Source organism: Bemisia tabaci, chromosome 6 (assembly GCF_918797505.1).
Source record: "Bemisia tabaci chromosome 6, PGI_BMITA_v3".
NCBI classification, from domain to species: Eukaryota; Metazoa; Arthropoda; class Insecta; order Hemiptera; family Aleyrodidae; genus Bemisia; species Bemisia tabaci.
This window is the reverse complement of record NC_092798.1, coordinates 18715649-18742162: the sequence shown is the minus strand read 5'-3', so window position 1 is coordinate 18742162 and position 26514 is coordinate 18715649. Positions and strand designations below refer to the sequence as shown.

The 26514-nt window shown below is 38.6% G+C and overlaps 1 protein-coding gene across 8 annotated transcripts in view; it reads left to right on the top strand.

The window, feature by feature from the left end:
• grh (grainy head) overlaps window positions 1–26514 on the top strand; it is a 211244-nt gene that overhangs the window by 85976 nt on the left and 98754 nt on the right. The window contains exon 1 of one of the 8 annotated variants that reach the window (XM_072301773.1): window positions 12805–13563. The exons of the other annotated variants lie outside the window; for them this stretch is intronic. The gene's annotated coding sequence lies outside the window, so the exon portion shown is untranslated. Of the gene's footprint in view, window positions 1–12804; window positions 13564–26514 lie in introns of those variants that run through there. 8 annotated transcript variants of the gene reach the window in all.

Sequence of the window (26514 nt, the reverse complement as noted above, 5' to 3'; positions counted from 1 at the left end):
ACATCTCGACTGCTTGCCTGATTGGTCCATGAGGTTACGTCATGTAATATTGCCAATATTGCATCGAAAAGGGCACTTAAATGATATTTGGTGGAGTAGTAGGTAATCAAGCCGGAAAATTTATAAAAACTCTGCAAATACCTCGCATAAATCCTTTTATTGCTGTTACAAAGTCAGTCGATTTAAGTTTGTTTCCTTTATAAATTATAGTACACAACTTTACTTCATTTGTTGTTTTTTCTTTGTTCACAGGTAAGCTTTTCTATTTGAGAATATTCTCGCCGGTAAAAGCTTCGATTATTATATATTTGGAACTTTGGTTATCGAAGATCTCCGACTATACGTAAGTTAATTTTATGTTAAGGATACTCTACCGAGTTGTAAAGGGAATTTTCAATCAGTGATAATTTTTAGGGCTTGGTTCGTTAATTTTTTTTCATTTATGACCTTAAATAATAAAGATAATCAACTTCAATTTGGATAAGTTACAGTGCATAGTTCGTCACGTATTTCTTCTCGTTTATGGAGATAAAATTGCGATAAGATCGAAGATTGGTAAGTTTTTTTTCCGTGTGGTTCAGACAAAAAAACTTTGGGAAGGTATGAAGTGATAAAAGAAGCAAGGGATGATATGTAACTAAAGCGTGAAGATCCTCAATACTGCAATTTTCAGTCGAGTTGGCATGTTTTTATGTTGTTTTATTTTACTTTTGGTAGGCGGAGGAAGGGTTTATGCAATTCTCTCAGGTGGTCGGTAGGGGTGTATGTGACTCTTTACTCGTGTCGAGGGGATGTTAAAGGGGCAAAAACCACGCACAAGTGGTCTACCCTCTTTAATCTCCGCCGCCCATGGACTCGCACTTATCATGCAACAGGCTACATTTTTTTCGGAGCCCAGATTGATTGCGTTTGCATTAGTTTATAGTTGAGTATGTTCATATTTAAATTGAGTTTGCTTTTTATACTGCGAGACTTTGAAAGGGAGCAAGGGTTTGACTCAAAAAGGAACAAAAGGCCACTTCTAGTAGAGCTTTTTTAATGCGTCTGAATTGTATCGTATTTTTCATTCTCATTTTATTTCATGTTTATCATGCAAAATCTAAGACGCTCTGAAAAAATTGTAAAGTAAAATTGCGTATCCAACAATGCGTTTTTGAGATTGTGTGGTTTGCGATCGAGTAGTTTCAAGTTGAATTTGACGTAATTTATTTTACTTCCATTTAAAATGTTGGCCGTTTTTCCGCACGAATGCCCCTGGAAGAATATGTGAAGAAGAAACAAGCACCGAAAATTTGATGACATTATTGCAAATTACTCTCGTATAAATATTGATACATTAATTTTTGCCCGTTCATACAGGCGGTTGATGCTTTTTTCCATACGTTAAATTTCCCAACTAATTTAGAGTGGGTTTTAGGCGTTTATTGAGAAAATATGGGCCAGATCACGTGAAACCGCTCATTATAAGTGAGTCGCTGAAGTGGTTTTATAACGTTCATTATTGAGCCCCGTGGACCAACATTCCAGTAATCGGCAATTTGATTTGAGTTCTGCTTATTCATAAATGAGGATAAAAATTAACCAAGTCAAAGTTCTACTTCTGCAAGTCAAGTGCCGATTCTAATTTTTCCTCCTTGAATCGGGGAGATCCGTAACAGTATCGTGGCGTGCTTTGCGACATATCGATTGATCTGCCATTTAAACCTACGGGAAAGGATCGATAAACAGGGTATTTGCAACGTACGCCGTAATAATCGATTCTTTACCACAGCTACAAATGAGGGAATATCGATAGTCGATTATTCTTGCCACGCCACTGGTCCGTAAATCATTGGTAAGGGCCGCTCTGAGTTTATTATTTTTAAGGATGTTTTGTATTGAATCAAATTTATCGTCGTTATAAATTTACCATTTTTTCTTATTTTTACCAAACGAGAGACGGGCAAAAGATGCTCAAATCAGAGTCCGTCAGAAAGTCATTCCATTCCATGCTGACAGTAAGGTTTATTGCTCACGGTTTTTCCTTGTATTCATGGACAAAGTATACGCACTGTACGGATTTTTTCCGTTTTTGAAATTTTTAATTTTGTCCTTATATTTTATTGTTCGTCAAGCATGTGTAATCTGCTTAAAAAGATTTATGACGGCGCTCTCAAATTAGGATCTATCAACGCCTTCAGTTCAAAATCGCGTATCATGTAACCAGCAACCATGGGTGAAGGCTACTCATATTCTATTGTGTGCATATTGTATTTTTACATAATGAATTGAAAATTTGACTTCCGGAAAACTTAACCGAAATGGACAATTTTAAAATACAGTTTCTCACATACGTGTTTCAAAATTTTACTAATCAAAATAGTGGGATTGTTTCGAACTTTTGCCTCAACAAGAAGAAGAGTTGTTCTCTCTGAAGGAAAATAGCTTAAAAATTGCGGTGAATTTATTGAGAAAGTTCAAAAGGACCCCTAATTTCTTAATCTGTATGAATAAAGCACTTTTTTGAGCTCCCTGCTTTAAAATATATACTTCAGCAATGACATAATAATTCGATGAAGTCGATCAGCACGGGTTAATAACTTAACGCTAAACTCAAAATGACCGAGTCGCAGTTTTTCATCGTTAAAATCACATAATGTAACAAATGCCATTTATTTAACGTCATTAAATTCCTAATTTACGGGCTGAGTTTAATGAGAGAGGTACCTTGATTTTTTATTATTATTTGAAGAACTGTGTCACATGGGTACGGTCATTTTAAAGTTCACGAGAAGTTGTATGGCCGGGGTGACTCACTTATATACAATTATGCCTTAATTTGACACGGTATACTTTTTGAAGTGAGAAGCTCGAAAGTACATCAATTTCCTACACAAATTATGAATTAGAAGTGAATATCAAAACACGAAATTTTAACCGTGATTTTGAAGCAGAAACTGGGATAGCAAGTTGAGCTCGGAACCAGGTCGTCATGAAGAATAGCTATTTACTTTTGTAACGTCGCGTTAAAGTCTCTCGGCCGATGGTAAGATTACATCGAATGTCGTCGCAATCACTCCGCCCATTGCCTGTAAAATATTAACGTTCGATGAATCGAAGCAAAACATATCGATGATACTCAAGTAATCCCTTTGGACTTTGAATTAACTCAGTGATTTTCATGAGCTCTTCGTTTTGCTCCAGCAAAAGTTTGCAGCGAGATGCAATTTTTGTAAGTTGGCAGCAGCTAGTTTTCCTCCATTTAAATATTTTTAAAATAATCGATTCCTGATGATGCAGTTCATCTCAAATATAGAATCGATATGTTTAACGGATTTAAATGGAGAAAAACAGTGCAACCAACTTACAAAATTGCCATTGTTAGCAGCACATCGAGAAAAAACCATGCCTTAATAAACCCATTAGTGGTTGGAACATCACTAATAGTAGCAAAGGCAACATATAATAATGGCACATATACCTTAGTGACGGTATTTATACCTTAGTATGATACGAGATACTTTGTAGTGTGGTTCACAGACCGAGAATAATTAGTTCATTCACGACTGTTCATTGTGTTTCATTTGAACCACTATTTGTTTTATAAAGGCATAGATTTTCCTCTGTGCATACACTGGAAAAAAAGCACATTGGATCTAGAGTCCAGACTTTTAAAAACATCGACAAGAAAAAATACCCTTGATTCAATCAGATTTAAGCTTAAATCAAGAACCAAGCCTCTTAATTTGAGCGGATTTCCTTTTGATTTAAGCTTAAATCTGATTGAATCAAGAGTCCTTTTTCTTGTCAATGTTTTCGAGAGTCGAGACTCTAGATCCAATGTGTTTTTTTTCTCCAATGTACCCGTTCACAACCTTGGGTCTCCAGGGGACACTGACTCACCTCCATCCGGAAAATCCTCTCTCCCGTTGCCAAGCGCCGACTCAACCTGAAAATATTTGTGACATTATAGCCCTCAATATAAAGCACGGAACGGAACTCTAATCAAGTGTTTAAGTGGGGCTTTTACCGTTGGCGTTAGCGCTTATTTCGGGCCATGAGGAGGAGGGAAGGGGCGGGGAGAGGCAAGCGCCGATCTGCCCAGGGCCAAAAGGCGACTGCGCCTCGTGCATACTCGGGCTCGCTCGCAAAAGAGTTCAACGCTGAGCGAAAACCACGCAACCCCAGTAAAATCCCCGTGTAGATAGGTTGTTTCTGCTTAGCACCGGAGAACACGCGAGAGATTCGCCGACCGCGCCGGCTATGGCGCGAAGCCAGGGCCCACGGCGATTTATAAATGGGCATCATAAAAGCATGGCTACGCTGCTGCGCCTCGCCGCACAGTGGATCCAGGCAATCAGAGGGGTCAGACATGAAATTTTTCACTACAACTGCAAATTTTTATCTTCGTCTCTTCACATTTTAAACTTCAAGGGGTGCTTCTCGAAGAAAATTTCACCAGAAAACCAACGGAACCACTTTCAGAACTTCAAAGTCTTGTTTAAACGGTGTTAAAAGCGTTTAAAGTTTTCAAATTTTGTCTGACTTCCCGGATTGACGCGGCCCGGTGTGCGCCGTGGCTACCATCGAGTCGCCACGGGAGACACCGTCGAGTGTTCTTCAGCGTGGGTCGTGGTTATTGCGTGTCTTTATGTGATTCACGGCTCACAACGGGGTGGACTTACGGTTGTTCTGCGGTGGATCGTTAGGGGCCGCGACCACACTAGGCCACCAGGAATGGACGCGGACGGTCAGTGCTTTGGCCGCCTGGACCAAGTGCAAAAGAACGATCGGGAGGTATTGTCACTAAAACAACTCAGTTCAGGGTTGGTTAATACACCTAATAAGAATAATCGTAAGTTTCCACTTCCCTAAAAAAATTAAATCAAAGGAATAAAATATCAGGGTTCTAATACATTATTAAGGCTGCCATATTTTGTATTAGAATGACTTGTGATAAATCGCATCGATTAGTTCCATATTTTCAGCTACTCGTCATTTTTATCGAATATCGAATTTTGAGATCGCATGTCTGTCGTTGCCGGACTAAAGAATTCATTTACCGGTATTGACAAAGAAATTAAACGTATTGAAGGCAGGGTTTTTTTTTATAGAGGAATTGTCGCATTCGAGTGAAGTTTGAAATTTTGCATTTGATAACGACCGAAAATGTTGAAAATTATTATTATTTTTATTTTATTTTTTTTTTTTTTTGCAAAAATATTGTCCTGGGGATCGGACGCAAATTTCATTTTTTTTATTTCTCAAAACTCTCTACCTCCTGCAATTTTTTTTCATCTCTCTTCAAGATAAACGTTGGCAGGTTTCATTCAGTTGAGAAACAATCTATTTCTAAAAATTTATTTCCAAGACAAGAAAGGGAAAATTTGGTACCCTTGCTTGTTACAGTCTGTTGACGGGAGATCCAAAAAACGCTCTACAAACATTTTTAAATCGTCGTAAACTACATATATGTAGTTCTAATAATTTTTTTTCCTCTTTTGTTTTCTCTCCCGTCCTCGGACGGTTCAGCACTGAACTGTTCATCACATAGTGTGCCGATGAAGCCACTGTCTTAACAGCAACTCCTAAATACAACTATTCGTGCTTGATGGTTGTCCTGGTTGCATAGGGAGAACTTTGAAGGCGCACTGATTTCCCAATATGCGTATGAGTACTCCTAACCTAACTCGATACAACTATACGTACTCGATGACTGTCCGTGTTGCGTGCAAAAAATTGAAGGCGCGCTGGTTTTCTACTTGTTCGTTAGTAGACCGTGCCTCTCGGATATCGACGTCTATTCGCATTTGATAACAACCCGTGTTGCATAGGGCAAGATATGTAGGCGCACTGGTTTTCAAGTTTGTGCACGAGCAAACCGTTCTTGAGGCTCCTGCTAATATTCAAATGGTGAATAATGCATGAAAAAAACAAAACTGAAATTTTAAAATTTATCATAGTGGGAAGTTCTAAGTTTCGTTGTCATCATGATCCCTGAAACCACGGACATCATTTCGCCGGAAACGGATTGTGTAGTTTTTGGTTGAAAATGATGTCACCAACTGTTATTAGGAAAGCGTTTTGTTGACACCATGATCATTGACACTGAGCTGTGTAATTGAAATAGTTACGAAGTGTAAAAATAATAAATAATTTTTTCACCATTTAAGCTGTTTTTTTTTGTCACGCAAAAAAAAGTGGAAATCTTAAAATATCCATGATCTTTTATATCTGCTCTCCAGCTCATTATATATTCATACAGAGGGGAAACAACTGAGAAAAGTCAAGATTAGGTACGAAAAGAATGTTAAGGAAGGGGAGCCCACGGTAGGGCTCACCACACGGAAGTGGTGAATGTCTGTACAGCATTACGTAATACGAATGTCGTGTAAAATTTAAGTTTTGATATACGAAACCCTTTTGAAGAAAAGCAATGGAATTTTCGGCGATAAAACAAGGATTAGCGAGAGAGACTTTTCTTAGTAATTTGCAGTGCCGATACCTACGTTTTGCCCGATAAAGGGAAATAACATTTTTTTATATATTTATTTTTCCTCGCGGAAAAAAAAACCGCAAGACTTTATATGTGCATGTTGCAGTTTTGCAATCGTAAAATTAACTTATTTCGTATCGACTGTTTGTTTCAAAGACCACGTATTTTGATTCGCAATGCAGGACCTACTTAATTTTAATATGATTGGAAAACTCTTCGGCGCATTCTTGAAAAATGACCTTGATTTTTCCTTTTTCAATCGAAATATTTTCTGAGGAAATTTCAAATCCTAGAATGATTGATTTCTTTTCCTTCGACGAAATAAAATAGGAGTGAAAATTTAAAATATCACAATCGAGACGACTAGTTTCCACGTTTAGTCGTCGATATTTAACTCCGTATGAGGAAATCTTAGACTGCTACGCAAAATGGCAACGTTAATACGTGTGGGGTCAAACGACTGACGACAAGTCAGCTTTCATTATGGCGGCGATGGTGCAAATCTTGGGAGCCACGCGATAGAGTCATTGATCAATGCTGATTAATCCTATCTGTGGCTGAAGCTTATCAAAGCTAAACAAGATTTTAACTTTCTAGCATCAAGGGGGGTCCGGAGAGATCCCGAGTCAGGTTTTTATGATGAATACTGTAAAATCGGTCGAAAGATGTGATCACCTGATATTTCGACCCAAAAAAGTTCCGAGCGTAAAATATGTTTAATATTTTCGAATCCTTCGCGGCAAATACTGCAAAATCGGATTTATATCGGATTAATTACTACGTGGATACTGCGGGATTCCCTGTTGGGTGATACATGAATCTTAAATGCACTGAAACCTAGATAGAAACTTTAAAAGACCTTCATCGTATTAAATTGCCGGAAAAGGATCCAGCCGTCTCCATCACGCTGTTGGAAGACGCACATTTTGACTTTGATTTACTGTATCGTCAAAACGCTTCTTTTCCTTCACTGTACCAATAAAAATAGCAATCCTTGCGCGTGTTGAGAAACATAGGAATTCCTTTTGGCAAAATAAAATCTTGACTCTTGAAACCAAGCGTGTTGACTTTTTAACATCTGTCAAAATAAGCTCGTGTTTTTTTTTTTTTTTTTTTTTTTTTTTTTTTTTTTTTTTAATTTGCCACAAAGTGTGCACCCGGCCTAGATGCTCGAATTAACTATAGATCTGACCGTGAGACCAAAACATCGGTACTTTATATTCGTCTCGCACTGTCCGCATAGCTTTGAGTGCTGACTGGCGCGCGCTCACCTTCGACTGCTGCGCTATTTACTTGGAAACGTTTCTGCGAACTGAAAACTCTAACATCCAGCGAACTTCGAGCACTCCAGGGGATTAATTAATCATGAGAAATATCCTTGTGTAGCTTCCTGTGCTTCACATAAAAATCTAAGGGGACGTGGAAGAGTTATTTATTTTTTAGGCTGGAGGACACATTGAATCGTCGTATATGAAAACAAAGCATCCTTTGTGACACTAAATTTTTTTAGGAAATAATACAAAATTGACTCATCAGGCCCGGAGTTTTTCAGTTTTTTTTCCTTTCATTTTTATCCACACAGTTTAAGATTATTTAAGGCAAAAAAAAATTCAAAAATAAAAAAAATAAGAGAAAGTTGAACATTCAAAATTGATACGTCATCGCATATATACAATTTTGCCTTTGCTCACCTTAAAGGCGACTCAAACAGGGAAACAGAAAAAAAAGTAGAGGAATTTTAATTCTGATCCTAAAAATTAAATATATACATATATTGTTTTTGCCAGTAAAAGGCGGGGACGAGGCTGAATAAACACACAACAATTACAAATCACGGAAATCTATCTTTATTCTATTATAATTCTTTATTAAAACTTAAAAAATTTCTAAATTCTTTATTAAATCCATTTTTATTCTATGTTCCCGGGCGGCCATAGTGTGCTTATCTATATTTTTTTATATCGCGTCCACTACTTTAATTATCACTATCACGACAAGTGCCTAGTCTGAACACCAGCGTTGAAAAATAATGTAAAGCTGTTCAAAGTTCTACAAGATAAGATTCAAGCGAAGATTAGGGAATTTTTCATTATTTTTCGACCAAATGACGAGGATTTGAGGGAGGTAAAAAGTTTATTTTATGTTTCTTTTTCCTCCTTTATCGGGTTGTATCAGTATAATACTCACTTTTTCTTTTTCGCCCGATTTGAACTTTCGGTTGTCAACTCTAAAACTTCACAATGACCATTTCGGCTTTCTCAGCCATCATCAGGTGATTAAAAACGAAAAACGAACTAAAATAAAATGAAACGGAAGTTGAAACATTATTATCACCGGCGACATGTTTTAACTTCCGTTTCGCTTTATTTTAGTTCGTTTTTCGTTTTTAATCACCTGATGATGGCTGAGGAAGCCGAAATTGCCATTGTGTTTTAAGTTTTAGAGTTGACAACCGATAGTTCATAGCGGGCGAAAAATAAAAAGTGAGTATTATAGTTTATTTTAATACAGCATCATTGTAATATTATCCTTCAGTTTATGAATCAATCAATTCAACCTCTTATCAGTATATTAATCCAGTATATGATCTGCGCTGCTGGTTTATGTAAGGACAAATAGAATGAAGGTACCCGGCTAAACCAATGAAGACAATTACAAGACCGAAAAAGGGTTGACGCACACTACATCGCTGATTCTTGTCCTTGGTTACATCAATGTTATTACGACGACGTTCAGATTCTCTAAAACTCTACCATTAACGCCGGTATCGCGTGGAAACGGTGACAGAGAGTGCTAGCTTAGCGCGTCGAACGTTGAAACCGCGCCATGCCGCTCATTAAATATGATTTTTGTTCAAGGTCGCCAGAGGTCACACGGATTCCAGAATTTTATGAATCTTAGAGCTCGAGAATGATTTTGAGCATAAAAAACGCCGCGATAACTAATGAGATTTACAACACGCAGCCCTCTGCCATACTCCAAGCGTCGCACGATCCTATGAACGGGTCTTATCTAGAAATTTACTGACTATTAAAGAGAATATCATCAAAGAATTTGGAATGAATTTTGTCCACTTGGCCCGAGGATATGTCATTTAAAGAAGTGAGAGCCGGAAGTAGTTCATTGCAGTGCAGCGTCAGAAAAATTCGTTGAAAAATTTGTCGATTCATCAAAAAGCTCCAAATTTTCCTTTAAAATTTAGTGAATATTTTCATCGTGATTTGACAGAAACTTTCCGATGTTTTGAATGCACTCGTCAATGAATAGAATGTAAAAAACGCCCGTTAAAATTTTGTGACTGTGAAATCCAATATAGTTTCTTTTTTCTTTAGCTAACATTCTTAAATTTTATTCTGAAGTGAAAAACACTACATACGAGGGGCACATGATTTTGGATTAAACTGTCGGTGAATTGGGTTAGCCTCAAGAATATGACTTTCTTATTTTTGGAAGTTGTGTCAATGAATCTTTTTCAATAGTTCTCAAACTTAATTTTGAAAGTTCTAGAATATATAGATTCTACGTACGGTGGTACTTTACAGATATTATTATCCTATTCGCACCCTTCCAAGGACTGAAAACTATTTCTACTGCGAAAGGAGTTAAATAAAACTTTTCGTGCGCATTGAAAGATTCATGAAACCTACTTCATGAAGCTCATATCGTGATAAAAATACAAAGAGAAAAAGTTATAAAAAGTTAACTCGAGCTTGTATATATACTAGAGAACTGGGTCAAAATACAAGCCTATATAGACCGGATCATGAAGTGAAGAGAAAAAATCACTAAACTTGCATAATTTTTTGTCCCAGTTCTAATACAAACATGACACGAAACATTTTTTCACGATGCTAGTCCATGCTGATTTCCATAAGATTTTTCCGATCGATATGTTTAAAGGCCTCTGTGGCAGTTTTTCTGAAAGGAACCCAATTATTAACATCGGTTGCTGCTGAATTTCATTTGAAAATGCATTTGTTTACAAGGGAACGTTTGTCCTCTCTCCTCTGAAAATTTTAGGGAATTTTCTGTGTGGCATTAAGTACCTGAATCTTTGAACATTCTCGAGAACTTTGGTGCAACTGCTTCCATGTAAACAAATTACCCTGAGAAAATTACGAAACAAAAGAGGAACATACAAATCTCCAAATACCTCATAATTATCAAGTGTCACCCCAAAGACACCCCTCACTGGGGAAAAAAAAACAAAAAAAAACACATTGGATCTAGAGTCCAGACTCTTGAAAACATTGACAAGAAAAAGGACTCTCGATACAATCAGATTTAAGCTTAAATCAAAAGGAAATCCGCTCAAATTAAGAGGCTTGTTTCTTGATTTAAGCTTAAATCTGATTGAATCAAGAGTATTTTTCCTTGTCGATGTTTTTAAGAGTCTGGACTGTAGATCCAATGTGTTTTTTTTCCAGTACTGTCACAAGAAATTTTAATATTATTTCTGACCTTACGTGTAATTAAGTAGTTCAAAAACGAAGCATTCCCCTCCGCTGCTCCCAAAAGCCTACGTTATTCTTCTATATCAAAAAATATTCAAACCAACAGTCTCAACAAAATAGTTTGAAGCGACAAGTATTTCGTGGTTTCTCAAAAACTATTCCAACAACGCCTGACGAAAAAAATGTTGAACATTTTTCACTATTTTTGTGATGTACGGACTTTGTTCCCTGCTATATTTATGTTGTATTCGGCCGATCTGTTGGTTTTGGGAGTAGAGATAGTATTTCAAGCGTAATCTTTTAATCGTTCCATCCTTCGTTCCGCTCCTTTGTGCCTGTGTAACATTGCCGGATTTCCTCGTGGTCCACGGCGTTTTTGTAGGAATTAAATTTATTATCGTGCACTAAACGGCAACGATGCCCTGGCGTTGGTTCGTCGCAAGAATTTTTGAAGAAATGAAAATATGGGACGAAGCGAGATTTGAGACTCGGCCCGAACATATCTTGACGAAAGGATTATTCATATAAATTTTGAGCATAACATTGTGCCGCGGCACCGCGCGTCATCCGAACACGGATACGACCATTGATGGTAAAAAAAAGAAAAAGAAGAAAAAGTCTTTATGTGTCTGAGCGAGCTGCAGAGCTTAAAAATTCACGCATTCTAATCTGATTACATGTGACCTTAAAAGCGACTCGTAAAAATGATTGCATATTTAATGCACTTTCGAGCGCGGTGCGCGGAGCCCGCTGAGTTTCGGTAAATTGGGAATTGTGACTGTTTCAGTTTCGGCCGAGTTCAGCTGCTGAATAAATAATTGCCTCGTCCGAAATGATTTGACTGATAACTGATAAGCAGGAAAAAAAGTCAGGGAAAATCTTCGCCGTCCGTCCTGACACACGGACACACTTCACGGTGAATCCTATCGGCCAGATATTTGACAGATCGGTACCTTATTCAGGAACGGTTTTCTTACATCTTTCTCCGAAAAACCTGATTGCTTGCAGTTAAAAAAAAGTACCATTGGTAGTAACTTTTAGGACGCATGATATGGAGGCCGAAAAGTGTGCGTGATAAAGTGGATCTTAAACTCTTAATATACACTGAAAAAAACTCCGGCCGTGGTAGCCGTACTCACGGGCTTTATAGACATACTGTCCGCGTTTCGGGCTCAGAGGCTGAAAGTTTCGGGCGTAGCATCCGGAGCAATCAAGTTACGGCTCCAGCATCCAGAACTTCCAGCCTCTGAACCGGGAACGGACGGTATGTTTATATAGCCGGTGAAGTAACTTTTAAGACGCATGATATGGGGGCCGAAAATTGTGTGTAGTGGAGTGGATTTTAGACTTTTAATGCACTCGACGTGATTTTCTTGCAATTTAACGTTCTAGGTCAGCTCATCAATTGCGCGCGGCTAAGTTAAATCCTTTTTGGTGGTAACTTTTAAGACGCATGATATGGAGGCCGAAAATTGTGCGTAATGGAATTTTAGACTTTTAATACACTCGACGTGATTTTTGTGCAGTTTGACGCTCTGGGTCAGCTTATCTCTCGCACGGGACAGGCCCATTTCCTAGAGACGAAATAATTGGGCAGGCACCTGTGAGAGACACCTGTCGGTGCATCGAGCGGTATCATCTCCACCGTGCACTCCTGTTATCACGCAGCATGATCACGAATGTAACGACGGGCTCGGGCACCGCAAAGGAGGCACAGATAGAAAAGAAATCAGTTGATAACAAGACGAGCGCTGTGAGGGGAAGTGTCCGGTATCATATCAAAACGCACATGCATCCACGCAGTGAGTACATCGGGAGGGGGTAGCCGCTCGCCGCGGGAGGGGGGGAGGGGAGGACTTCACGCGAACCGGTCTCTGAAACTTGTATTATACGCTTTCAAGCGGTCCCCGTGACTCCTGTACAGGCTCCTGGAGACCGTCAGTTTCATCCGATTTTCTTGGATTTTTCTATCAGTCGCCCCAGCCAAAACGGGAGATACACCGAGGGCGAATTTTTTACTAATAATTCCGCTCTATAGTACTATAGTTTTGAGTACTTTCCTCGGTCGGGAGTGGCCCTTTACGAAGCACGCGGGATTCTCACCCGTTCGCGGTTCGCCTCGTCAGTTGGAAGTTCGCGACCCTTTTTTTTTGCCCTCGAGATCATTGATTCTTTCCGCTATGGATCAAGTCATCAAGTAATCGCACCCCGCGACGCGCTCAAAATTGTTCGGCCGAAGCTCTGACTTGAATGGATTACGAAGTGTGCACCGACCACGGGTTAACCACATGTGTTGAAGATGATTTGTTCGGCATGCTCTTCTGAATCAATTATTGTTCCCGCCTTGATTTTTTACTGATCTCGAGTTTGAATCGTCAGTTTACGTATTTTACGTGAGAATTTAAGTGTAACATTTGTATTTCTTTTCTCTCTTCACGAGTGATCGTGAAATTACTTTGTGCGCGACTTGGAATTACACTGCGTTGATTCGGTTTCGTGTCGGTTTGGTGATCTTTTGAGTTGTCGGTTCGGTGAAGTGACGGTGAAGTTTTCGGTGAAGTCGGATATTCTGCTCGTGGATTCGGTTGAATAGAATATTCAATCGAATTTCAACTGGTCGGATTCGATATCCAGGTATGAATTATTCAGTTTTTGAAACGTTTCCTTAAACGTCTGCGGGAAGCATGTTGCCTTGTGGGTTGCATAGTTCACTGTGTAATAATGTGTATTATTTGATTAAAATATGTTTTTTCAATATCATTCATTCAAAGGTAATTAGATACATAAAATGAACTTAAATGCATACAATTGGTCGGAAATTTCACCGAAATGATGAATGGGATCTTAGTGATAAGTAAAAATATCCAGGAGAGCGTAAGAAATAGTGGTAGATGAGCAGAAAACTGCATAAATGCATCTTAGTAGAAATTTATCTATGGGTAAGGAGCTTTGCTTATCCGGAAGTTACAATTTTCTCCGGAAGTTACCCTTTCTCCGGAGTTAAAAGGGTAAAAAGTATTGACCGATATTAGTAGGCTAAAAGGATTAAGTTCCTACTTCAAAGGTCCCATTATAGCATTTTTCACCTTTATAAAATTATCTCGCTGGCCCTAAATTCTTTGCCCGTGCAATTATACGCTATCAAATGAGATAACGAATAGTTCCTTTGATCTTTAGATTTTTGGTCTCAAAAATGGATAAGAACCTCCTAAATAGAAAAAAAATTACTCGAGTTGCAAGAACAAAAAAAAAAAAAAAAAACGGCGAGGAAGGTAAGATAAAACAGGAACTTTAGCACAGAAAATAAGTTGGAAAAACAAGTAGTGGCCCACCAAATATTGTCAAATAGAATATTTGAATTGCAGCCAAAAAAAGCGCTCACACAAACTTGGGAAAGGTATTGGGATGAAACTGAAAAATATTTGAAACCCCTGAACCGTATATTTTCGGAATGATGAAAGTGCCGTCTGCTGTTTGATATTTTAAGGCCGATATTAATTTTTAAAACCAAATATTTGGTTTGTTTAATTTTATTGTAATTAACATTAAGTATCATATGGCAATCAGCTATCTCTGAATGCGTTCTTCAGTTCCAATGTAAAATTTCCGATCATACATCGGGATTTTTCAAATGCTCCAAATGCTGCTATTTTGTCACATTTTTATTATTCAACCCTTCGATAAAGACGGCTCCTCGTACCTTTTTTAACATACCACCTATCCTCTCTTGCCTTATTCACAAAATTTTTGCTGCATAGTTTAAAAAAGTAATAGTCGATATCCTCAGTTTGAAAAGATACCCAAATAAAAATTTTTAAATTTGGAAATCTAGGACTAAAAATGCGTATATATGGTGCAAATCGGCTTTTTTAGTCATGAATAAGTTTATCAGCGTACAATTTTTATCTGGAAGTTTTAAAGCCATAGAAATGTAAACAAGATACGGAGAGGGAAACACCTTTATAATGATTTTAATCGATAATAATACCAACAACAGATCATTCACTCCCTGTTCAATGTTAGATCACAATGCTCAATTTGATAATTCATTGGCAATCGAGTCCAATTTTAAACTCGGTCAATGAACGATTGAAAGCGAGAAAATTAAAATTACGAGGACAAAAAAGACGAACGAATAAAAAATACATCGAGGGAGAAAAAAAAACAACTTCGAATTTTTGCCGGCGAAACACTCTTACTGGCTCTCTTTCGCGCACGTATTTTAAGACCAGAAGAAACTGTGCAAAAACGTTTATTCCCCGCCAAGTTTCTTGAAACATGATGAACGAACTAATTAAAGTTCTAAAGAAACTTTGCATATTTCAGGTGATTTTGACAGAGTGGGAATGTTGATTTATTTTTGCCCGCGGCTTTTTAACTTTTTCATTGGGTTGCAGGAAGGAATGTATAAATATATTTATCCCAATTGTGTATGCTACTGCAAATAATGTACAAAAAATACCATCGCTCTTTAGTCCTTTGACCTGAAACAAATCTTCAGTTGAATGTTTTCCTTAAATGTGGATTTGATAATGAGATGAACATGTTGTAGTAAGAATAAAAAGGTATGCATGTGAGAGGTTCAACAAAATGTGGAAAAATATCTATTAGTTTTTTATTTGCCAACAGCGAGTGAACAGAAATTAAATTTTTGGTAGGCAAGAGGAAAACTGCTTGAACTAGGTATATATCACCGAAATTTTATGAGCTGCTGTTTAACACGGAGGTCCCATTTTCTGGAATTGCGGTAGAAACTCAGACCGGCAAAAACCACCATACCTGACCATATTGATCCAAATTTTTTATCAATCGTGTTGTTGGTGGTTTGAACCAGGATTTGATGTTTTAACTAGAATCAGCTTAACTACACCATACGTTGCCCGATTTCTCCTATTTTTCAATTTTTCAAACAGGGAAACTAAGTACATTTTAACCTGAGATATTTGAGTTTATTTTTGATGATTGGGGGAAACAACACAGAAGTTTCAAGGCGTGTTTCAAGAAGTTTCAGACTATGCCAAAGTTCATCAAGTTTGAATGAGGTAAATATAGGTTAGTGTATTTAATGCAGCCTCTTGAACCTCTTCAGAACTGATAAATGTATTTCAAAGAAAGTATTGACTCAATACGTAGTTGACCACAGCGACAGAGAACGGGTTTTCTTTCCGCAGTCTAAAAAGATAAATTGCATAAATACACGATTAAAATAACCCAACGGATCGAAGCAAGTGTCCCAGGTATTTTCCCGAATTTTATCCTTTCATAAATACCCTTCTTTTTGGCCGGAGCATTTTTTAAGGATCCTCAGCGTGTTCCCGTACATGAAATGTCGCATTCCGTGCATATGAGTAAAAGGGAATGCGACAAAGGTATGTAAAAAATGAATATCTCACAGCACATCTCGGCTATGTACATTCTCCTCTCGCTTCACATAATTCGTTCTTATCTCGCGGACTTTTTGAAGGGGCATGTCTCCGTGTAAAATATGCATGAGATATTTTCAACCCGAAGAAGTGGCTGACCGACTCGAGACCCGCGCAGAAACAGCGTATCCGCATGGGATGAGCTTTGCAGTTACGCGTTTGTTGGCGCGGAGGGCAGCGAACTGAAAGTGTTAGGTCCACCAGGGCAGTTACGGGTGTGGGGCGCGGGGGGAGTGTGAATGTAAATGTTCGAGGAGACAGGTAAAGCGAAATCGCGGCCGAAAAAAATAAAAGCGCGAGATATGACCCCTCCGAATCAGGTCCAGAGCGTTTAAAATAAAGCGCATGCAATAAGGGTGGTGGATCTAAACCCATTAAAAGGGAGCGTTTCTGTCTAGCGGCGCGGCTATTTCATTGTCCATGCCGGGGACAAATGATTATGTACAGAGACAAGCCGGAGCGGGCTGTGAGAAGGTGACCGGCAAGGGTCCTTTTTCAGAATGAAATTCATTAGGGGACTGGTCGTCCCTGTCTTGACCCAACGACCTGTGGCCGAGCTCCGGGCTATCCCTGCGCCCTCAAGCGCACCTCGCGCAAATAGCCAACGGCCCTTCGGCTCCTCCTTTGCCTGTATATTTTAAGCTGAGCTCCGCGTCATTCGGTGAGAACTCCCGAGGGTGGCCGAGCAAGGCTTTGCTTCTTAGAAACATGAGAGAGAGTGTCCTCAGTCGCGGCGGGGAAAAAATGGTAATGAGAGTCGCACCGAGAGCATTGAAAATCAACAACGGAAATTTTTCTTGCAGTTCCGAATGCAGGCTTGGCCTGAAATCGCGTCGGTGGATGATTCATGGAAACTTTACCAAAAACAAAAAAAACAAACAAACAAAACCGTCATCTCACTCTTATATGGAACGCGTTTAGCAGAAAGGAACCAAGCCACATTAGCTATCGCCAAAAACTGGGCAATTTTGTCGTTTTTTTTTTTTTTTTTTTTTTTTTTTTTTATCAGAGAACGTTTGTGTGGATTCCTTTTGAAAATTTTAAGGAATTTGCCTCGTACTATACAGAAAATTTACTGAAATTTGCCCGAAAATCCGCTGAACCGTTTTCACGTAAAATATTAAATTGCCTAATTAAAAATAAATAGAAACTTGGAAATTCGAATTTTTTTACGCTGCAACCATATAAGAGACCTCAACGCATGGGTAACAATATAGCCGTTTCAACTCTTTCCCAAACATCCTACGATTTATCAACTTACACTCCTTCTACTGAAATGTTCTTCTCATTTTTGGATTGGTATTGTATTGATCGCTCTAAATGTCATGTTCAAACTTTATTCAGGCCCGGTTCTTGGGCGCGTAATGAATTCGTACTTATACTTTACAGGAAATAACTGTAGGAGGAGTGAATAGAATGCAACTCGAATTGACCAACCATTAGTCATCTAGTCATTTTGACTCAGTCGATGACTCTCTTCGTCCAGTGTCAAAAATGTGCCCTTTTTTTCAAAGTTTCACCCGTCCTTAAAGAATTTAAAGTTTCCGTATAAAATATTTTACCGCACTGAAGTGATGCACAATACATCAAGCCTCCAAAAATGTGTGATAGCAGTCAGGTTTATAAATTATTTCACGAAAGTAGTAGAATTAATTTTACATTTGAAAATGATACCGGCCACCCATTTGATATTTCTGTTGACAGCTAAACTAACTCGTTGAAAAAGCTCGCAAAGCTGCCTCGACCTCGTATAATTTCCGAGTGAATTCGGATGTTCACATTCCAGACCGACTGCGTTGTTGGAGAAATCATTCTCCGAGAGATTTGTTTCCACTCTTAGGTGAGGAGTTGAGGACCGGCTCTTTTCGTCGTCCTTCGCTCCTCATCCAAGAGAGCGTAACTACTTCCCGACGTTGCGAAATAGATTAAAAGTTCGATTTTGTTTACGGACGCACGACTGTGCGATTCTGTCCAAAATTGTGCTGATTTTCACGTGTAATCAGAAAAAAAATCAGCACAACTTGTACTTAGAAACGTCCAATAGCTTTCTTGTAAAAATACCATTCGCGAATGGAGATTTTGCAACATTAAAATGTAGTTCTGTTCTTTCTTACGAGAAACGAATGAAGACTTGTCTAATGAGACGTCATTTTTGTTTCTTTCGATCCGTTTTTACTCGAGGCATCCTTGGCTCCTCAGATGCTTTATTATTTTTACCGAAAGTCATTTGCACTGTGAATAAAGTATAATTATACCGCGCGAATGAATATTAGACCGAGCATTTTGACTCGTTACATTTGAGGCAAAATTCGAATACTTTAGGGCGTATTTTTCTCGAGGATTCTTCCTGAGTCGGAGAAGAGCAAGCATAGCGCGAGATTTTCCTTGATGAGTCATCGCCCCTCGTCTATGGCGCCAGCTCGGCGTAGCATGTGGCGTTACACGGCTAAATAAATTATTAGGTTTAGAACCCGAGTTTTAATGCACGCGCTTGCCCGTTGATCAAAAATACTAGCTGGACCGACGAGAGCACTCCGTATCTCAGTCCTGAGTATCAATAATCTCGTGACTGGAAGATTTTTCTATGAAATTTACGTGCTATTCTTTTGTGTATGACGTCCCTTCTGTCTTGAAGAGGTACAAGCAGGTGAACGTCCTAGGGAGTTACATGGATCACTAGACAGATAGGGTAAGAGATTAAGCACTACACTGCCGTGCGGAGGGAGAAGGTTCCATCCTGTGAACCTCCTGCTGGTGTTTGATTCAAAAATTAACTTATTTCTTCATTCATCGTGTGCAAATCCTCTGGAAAATAGATCTTTTTGAGCGGAACCCGTATTTGGCATGACATTTTTAATGCAATTTTACCTTTCTCCCGAAAACAGCGCTGAAAAAACCCATTACCAGTCATATTTCTCTCAAAGTATGGCATGACCATTACTGCCGTGCTAAGGAAGAGCGCCGTATGAACTTCCGTGCAATGCCAAATTTCTTATAGAAAAATACGAATTTTCAGGAAAACTTGTGAAAATTTTCCTCCCAATTTTTCAGAAAATTTTCCTCGCAATGCAATGTGATCTAAATAGTCGAAGAATTTCAGAGAGGAACATTCATTATTTGTCTATTATTATCATTCTTGTCATTCATTATTTGAAGAGGGAAAATTTGGATGTTTATACGTCGTTTTTCCTTAGCACGACCGAACAATTCGTCGTCTTTCGCACGAAGGAACGTAACTTCACTTCAAGGTTGCAAAATTGACTGAAACACTTCAAGTTTTCACGAGAAGAAATCTGTATAATGTTTGTCGAAAATTCGTCTCATTTTTGCATGAGATCAGAAAAAATGGTGAAATTTTCAGTCAGAAATTCTCGTACTTCCTTCTGGTAAAAATGCAATATGGTGGAAACATCTGGCAACATTAAAATGTGATTACGTTCTTTCGTGAGAGAAATGACGAATTTGCACGACTGTGAAATGGACGTGTTTCTGCCAAACGGAACTATGTGCACTATGACGTGAGCCCTGTTATGCATATATTTTTATAGGTCTCAGGGCTCATGTCTTAATGCACATAGTTCCGTTTCGCAGAAATAAGCCCGAATGAGAAAAGCGAGCTGAGGAAACCGCCGCGCCGGAAGACTAGGTTAAACCAGTCGATGACGAATTCGCACTGTCAGGTTGATATTTTTCGTATAAATTGGTAATAAACTGATGTAATTATTTTTTTTTGGCAGTATACTAATAAAAGAATCAGTACTACCGAGCAGCTTTGTCGTCAATGAATTCGATCAAACGTTCGGTTTTTCTGCTGAATAGTTTTGTCCATTGTAAAACAGGTTTGGAGTGACTTACTGCGTTATTTCAAGCACCGAGCAGTGCACGCACCCCGGGTTTACTGCCGTGCTAAGTAAGAACGTCGTATGAACATTCGAGAGTTGCCAAATTTCTTTTGATGAAACATGTATTTTTGGCAACATTCATGCATATTTTTCCATGAAATTTTCAGATATTTTAGACTTAACTGCGCACAAAATTGTATGAAAATTGTGGAAAATAATATTCATAATTTTCCCAGTAAATTTATTTTTTATCGAAGGAAACTTGGCAACGTCTGAAGGCTCATACGGCGTTTTTCCTTAGCGCGGCAGTATAGGACGTTGGTACGAGGAAACTAATTAACGGAAAGCGGAACGAAATATGAATATCAAATGTGGAGGGACAGTGCACTTGTGAACACGGAGGAATGTTGTGGTTAACTATGTATTTCAAGGTGAAACGATTCGTTGACAACTTACAGCCACCGCAGAACGATCTTTACCGGTTTAACGCGCGGATAGAAATGCCTTAAGATAATAAGGTGAACCAGACACGTAGACCATATTCATTATGTAAACGCCATTGCAGCGCCGCGCACCCTGAAAATTCTCCGAAACTAGTTTTTTGAACGCTTAGTCTCTTTTCATCAGACTAATTATCAATCCTCCCCAACCGTCAATTAATCCGATTCATTAGTTTATTTGTCCGTTAATTATGAAAACTTTCGTTGAGTTCTCCTTTCTTTTAAGTGCCAAAAATCTTTTCATTTTCATTTTTAATCAGAGAGATGGCTTGTCCTATTTTGAGTAAAGCCCTCACACATTCTAGACGGGAAAAAAGTATCTAATCAGTATTTTTCTCAGAAAGTCGGATATTTTCCAAGTGGCTTGTTTTTTTTCTCTCTTTTTTTCTTTTTTAAGAGCCATTCAGTTTCACCTTTCGTCCTTGTAACAACGCGGATCTCAAAATTTACATCAATTTTACGAGGCTTTTGATGGCCTCACAGCGTGTGAACAGCGTTTTTCTTGGAACGGTCCCATGGCGAATCATAATTATTGCTGTTGGAATATAAGCTGAAGGACGAGGGAGAAGAGGAGAGAATGAAGGAAGAAGTTGAAGGGGTTTGTGTTAACATGAATCTTTTGCAGAATGGAATCATTTACAAGACTTGGCGAACAAGGCGGGGAAAAAATCAGAAAACCACGAGCTTGACTTTCATTTGTGTTGTTTGTTTTCACTGCTTTGTTTTGCAACATATTTGTTTTAAGAGGTGCATTTATCCTCACTGTTTCAAAATCTATAATTAAGAGGCTTGAAGGACAAGGCACCTAAACGCAGTTTTTGAAAAAATTGAGATATCGATGATTTCAACTGAAACTACTCTTAAAGTATATTTCATGAAAAATCCACAATTAAAACCCATTTTTTAAACATCAAAAAGTGAGTTAGAACGTTCCTACCGCCGAAAGGCTCCATGTAGCTGTAAAACTTTATGAAACACCTTTTATTTTTTAAAAAAAAAAAAAAAAAATAGCAAAAACTGCGCGCCTTGTCCTTCAATCCTATTGATCGTCACCCTCTAACGAAAGGGCGTATCTCAATGTCCTTGTTCTTTGAATATGATGCCAAAATTGAGTAAAACTAGTCAAATTCTGTAAGTAAATATGACAATAAAATAAAATAAAACACACGAAATTCTGACTTTAGGAAGGTGGGATCTCGATCTCTGTAAGAGTAAATATTCTCCATCTCCATCTTCAACGAAAACTGCCTACTTTAACTTATTCAATTTTCTTGCTTGTGAAAATTACAACCCTTCCGAAAAACATTTTTAACCCTCCCTAGCCCCATCCTCTCAGTCGCACGAGTGAAAGAGATCTTCTGAAATTTTTGCTTCACGCTCTTTCGCACTCGAAATGTTTGAGCTGACATCATCGCAACTTCCGATGAATTAAATCGTTATGGGGCCGGTTTGACCACTTCTACGAGTAGGACGTCGGCTAGATCATGAGGTTAAATAATTGTAGCAGGTGCTTATGGTTACTCGCAGAATTAAATCAGGAGTTAAAAATCGTGAGGGCAGGTTGGATCCGGCCTTTGAAATCACACCAAACCCCTCACTCTTCTTTGAATAATGTTATGATTTCACATATCGTAATTTACGGTGTTTGTGACATTAGGTCAATCATCAATGAAGCGTGTCAGACAATCGTGCTTCGCTCGTAGACTGTTAAAAAAGTACAAGCAGTGGACCAATGCTTCTCCAGTGGTTGAAACACTTTAAGGTAGCGGGATTTGTGGTGTGTGCTAACACGCCTGATATTATCTTCCTTGCATTTCAAGGATCAATGTCGCCGTTAAAATTCTGTGACAATAGCAAAAGTGGCACAGTCTTTCACCTCAGCTAAAAAATCACATTCAGTCTAATCTAGAAAACATCATAAAAGTCTCCAGCGTGGTGCAAGTAGAAACTGGGATTTCAGGCTTATCCACAAAAGCACTTATCTGCACAAGGAATCAAACGGCGCATATGTTCATTTTAAAATGAGCAAGGAACGGTAGTTCCCTATCGCAAAATGTAGACCATTCGCGAAAGTGCGATTGGACAAATTTTACCAGAATCACCCTAACTGCAACACATTTTCAACAACTCATATTGAATTTTTTTATGGCATAGAACTAAATTACAGAAATTCTTGAAACCCTCTGTCAACGATCTCTCAGCATAGAGAAAAAAAGGAGGTGTTTGCATCTTGAGGTTTGTTTACCCTATGTGACGTAGGTCGGTACAACCTGGCTAGCGAAATCCGGAATTCGAAATATGAAAAACGAACCATAATGTCCGATTTTTTTACTTAAATCAACTCATGATATAATTTCAAGCACTTTTTTATAGAATGACTTTTTTCCATAAATTACACCATTTCCAAGAAAATCGATGATAAACGTCGCTGTGCCGACCTACGTCATCAACAAAATTCCAAGATGCCCGAAATGCAAACACCTCCTTATTTTTCTCTATGATCTCTCAGTTGAGGAGTTGGATATTCAACAAATTTCAGGCCAGAATGTTGATCAGTTTTCCCTTAAAAATTTAAAACATCGGAGGAAATTTGGCAACGTCTAATGAAGTTAGGCCGTTTCCGGTTAAATTCTTCCAATCAGTCAGCACTTGTGCTGCTGCTGGCACTGACATTGGCATTTATCGAACAGAATTCGGGTTCGGGACCGAGTTAATTCGAAGTGGCAGTCCGTGTCCGGCATACAGTGGATCAAGTCAATATGAGAGATCGGACATTTGGAAACTTTAAATACTGATAACTCCGTTCATACAAAATTTTGAGGTTCTAAAAGTGGTTTCATTCGTTTCCTCGTGAAAAATTCCCGAGAGTCACCCCTTAATATTTAAAATTTGACGAATTAAACATCAAAAATTGCAGTTTTTGTCTAAAATGTCATGTCCGACCTCTCTAATTGACTCGATCCACTGTGCGGCGGTCATTGTGAGCGGTGGACAGTACCAGAGTGATGACGATGACGGCGCGCCGCGATTGGCTGCGATGCTCGGAGGTTCGTGATGGAACTTTAGATGCGGTCACCGTGAACCTCGGAGCCAATGAGCTGCCGCACTCCTTTCAATATAGACCGCGATCGGGCTTTGATCGTCGTGCCGGCTCGTTCTTCCCTCTCATTGGTCGGCGTTCCTTAATAAATATCCTTTATGGAATCAGTTACGGGCTATTTGTTGTCGCAGCGAGCTTCTGAGCTCCTGATCTCCTGACGTGACGCAAATATCTTATCAGCGTTGAACGTGCTGGCTGCCGAACGGTGACCAATCAGCTCTCTCATATGGTCCCCCCTCTCCGTCAAGAACCCCCCTTCCCTCCCCCTTTCCGCTACTGCCGAGTATGACCGACCTGTGAAGGGTACCGCGCCATTTACTCAACACTGTCCACGCGTCGCACAATGGATCGAACTGAGCGGAAAATTTTCACGCGGAGAATTCAAGCAAAAATGGGGAAGCGAAACATTTTACGCTGAGAAAAATATGCATTTTTCAGGGGGAATACCGCCGGGGAAAACGGGAAATGTCAGGGAATTTTAAAAAGTCAGGGAAAATGACGAAAATTCTAGGGAGATTTTGTTAAGTCACCCTTATTTGCTTTCTAGAATGGGTTTGAGGTTTCGAACCACACATTTTGTCTGAGAACTGTTAAAAATTATGTCTTCTTAACCATCTGGCATATCTTCAATCGTCAGGGAATTTCACCAAAATGTGTCAGGGAATTTCATTCTCTAAATTCTGTGGCAACCCTGGTTCTTGTGTAACTCCAGGTTGGTATGGGAGGTGAAACAAAAATCAACCAAAATTTTGTGTTGAGTTTCCTATAGTTTGCGCTGAATTTTTCACTGAAAACAATGAAACCCCTGAAGAAGCAACCAAAGCTTTAGGTTACTTTTGTGATCCATTTCCCATATTAACCGAACCAATATGTTATTTTTTCTCTCAGTGTAGACGCCACCACGATTTTTTATGGTGTCAATTTTTATCGTGAACCCGATTCACTACGAGTGCTACACACAAGTTTGATCATATTCAGCTGGGCCAAACTTTTACGGAGTAATAAAAAAATAGAAGATCACGGACGTACTACTAAGAAAATGAGGTGATACACGTTTCGGTATTTCTTGGAATAATGAAGTTGTTCATAAAATGAGAAATCGATTCCATTTGATCATATTTTATTTTCATTCGTTAAATTTTAATGTATTTTAATTTTTTGTTCTTTTATTGAAATGTTTTTTGTCTAACGATTTGATTTATCAAATAAGTTACGATAACGGTGTTCTGTTTTCTCTGTTTCAGGTAAATTGAAAAACCCAGTGGGCATGCTTTTAAGCCACTATTCTCTCTTTGTTTCTATCTCCTCATTGCATAGCTGGGTAAGTTGCCTTCTGTTGATCATTTCTCGGGATGGAAAAATTCCTTGTCTCTCCAATCTTCTTGTCTTCTTAAGAGCTTCGATGAATTGAGGTACCTAATATTACATTTGCTTGAATGCCCCTGAATTAGAGAGATGAAGCCATAATTCATTGGAGTCGGGGCAGTAAAACTCAAGTTATTGAAAGAACTTGTAATTATGTGCATTGTTTACCAGCTACCGCAGTAATGCCTCCCAGCATTGTTTTTTCTTCTGTATTTTTTCATTTTTTTTTTTTTTTGAGAATATCATACCGATTACTGTCCTCAGTGACAACGGTATTTAAAAGTTTACATCTTTTGCATCATAACATCGAACGCATCTTCTCGCAACTGTCTTCCTTAATTCGTGAAAAATCCATTTTGTCTCCCTGTTTTTATCATTTGACTAGAAATGTATGAAGAATACTTGACTCGCTTACTTTACGGAGAAAGAAACTGTCGTTACACCGACTGAACTTCAATTCATACGGTACACCAAATTTTTCGGTCGAGATACCGAAGTTTCCGGCCATAGAAACTAAACTTAGGCTCAGATGACTGAAGTTCTCATTGAAGAATACAGAGCGTTAATTGAAGTGGCTAAAAATACTGAAGGTCCCTGAACCGAAAAATTTGGTGTTCCATATAAGCTGAAGTTTCTGCTCTGTGTTTGGTTGATTTACAATAAAAACTCATCACCTGGGATTTTTAAAGAATCGGAAAAACTGTCCTATAAATCGTATGAAGTGAAAGGAAAAATTGGAAGGCTTAAGCCGCGTTGACGTATGAATGATTGACTCGTGTTTTAAAGGGACAGTTCGGAGACTCAAACGCTGAGGCAGAAAAACAAACTACCTTCGAACAGTATAGACGTTAGTGTCACGTCATAAAAAAGCTATATATATATTGATTCATTTTCGTTTATGTAGTTGGAAGAGGTTTTGTTATTATTTTTTTGATCCAATTTGATTGAACGGAGAATTACTGCGATGACGTAAGTGTCTCTGATTGGTTTAGTTGAGTCTAAATACATTTCTCCCAAATTTCCCCGTGATTTCCTTTAAGTGAATATAAGTTTCACTCACTGAAAAAAATGAGTTAGCGTCAGATGACTAAAAATGGTTTCTATACACTAACTCAAATTGTGTGATTTGGACACACATGATTTTTGGTTTCTGTACACTAACCACTATTAGTGCTGGAAACTAATTCCGCTACTCTAATTCGCATTCGGTAGGGTTGGGTCAACCTAACCTCAAAACTGAGAGAGGAGAAAACGGCTTAGCGAATGATAACTGGACAATACTTTCAGGAAAAGAAGATTTCTTAAAAGATGAGAGGTAAAAATCAACTGACCGGTTCCAAATGAACGACAGAGGA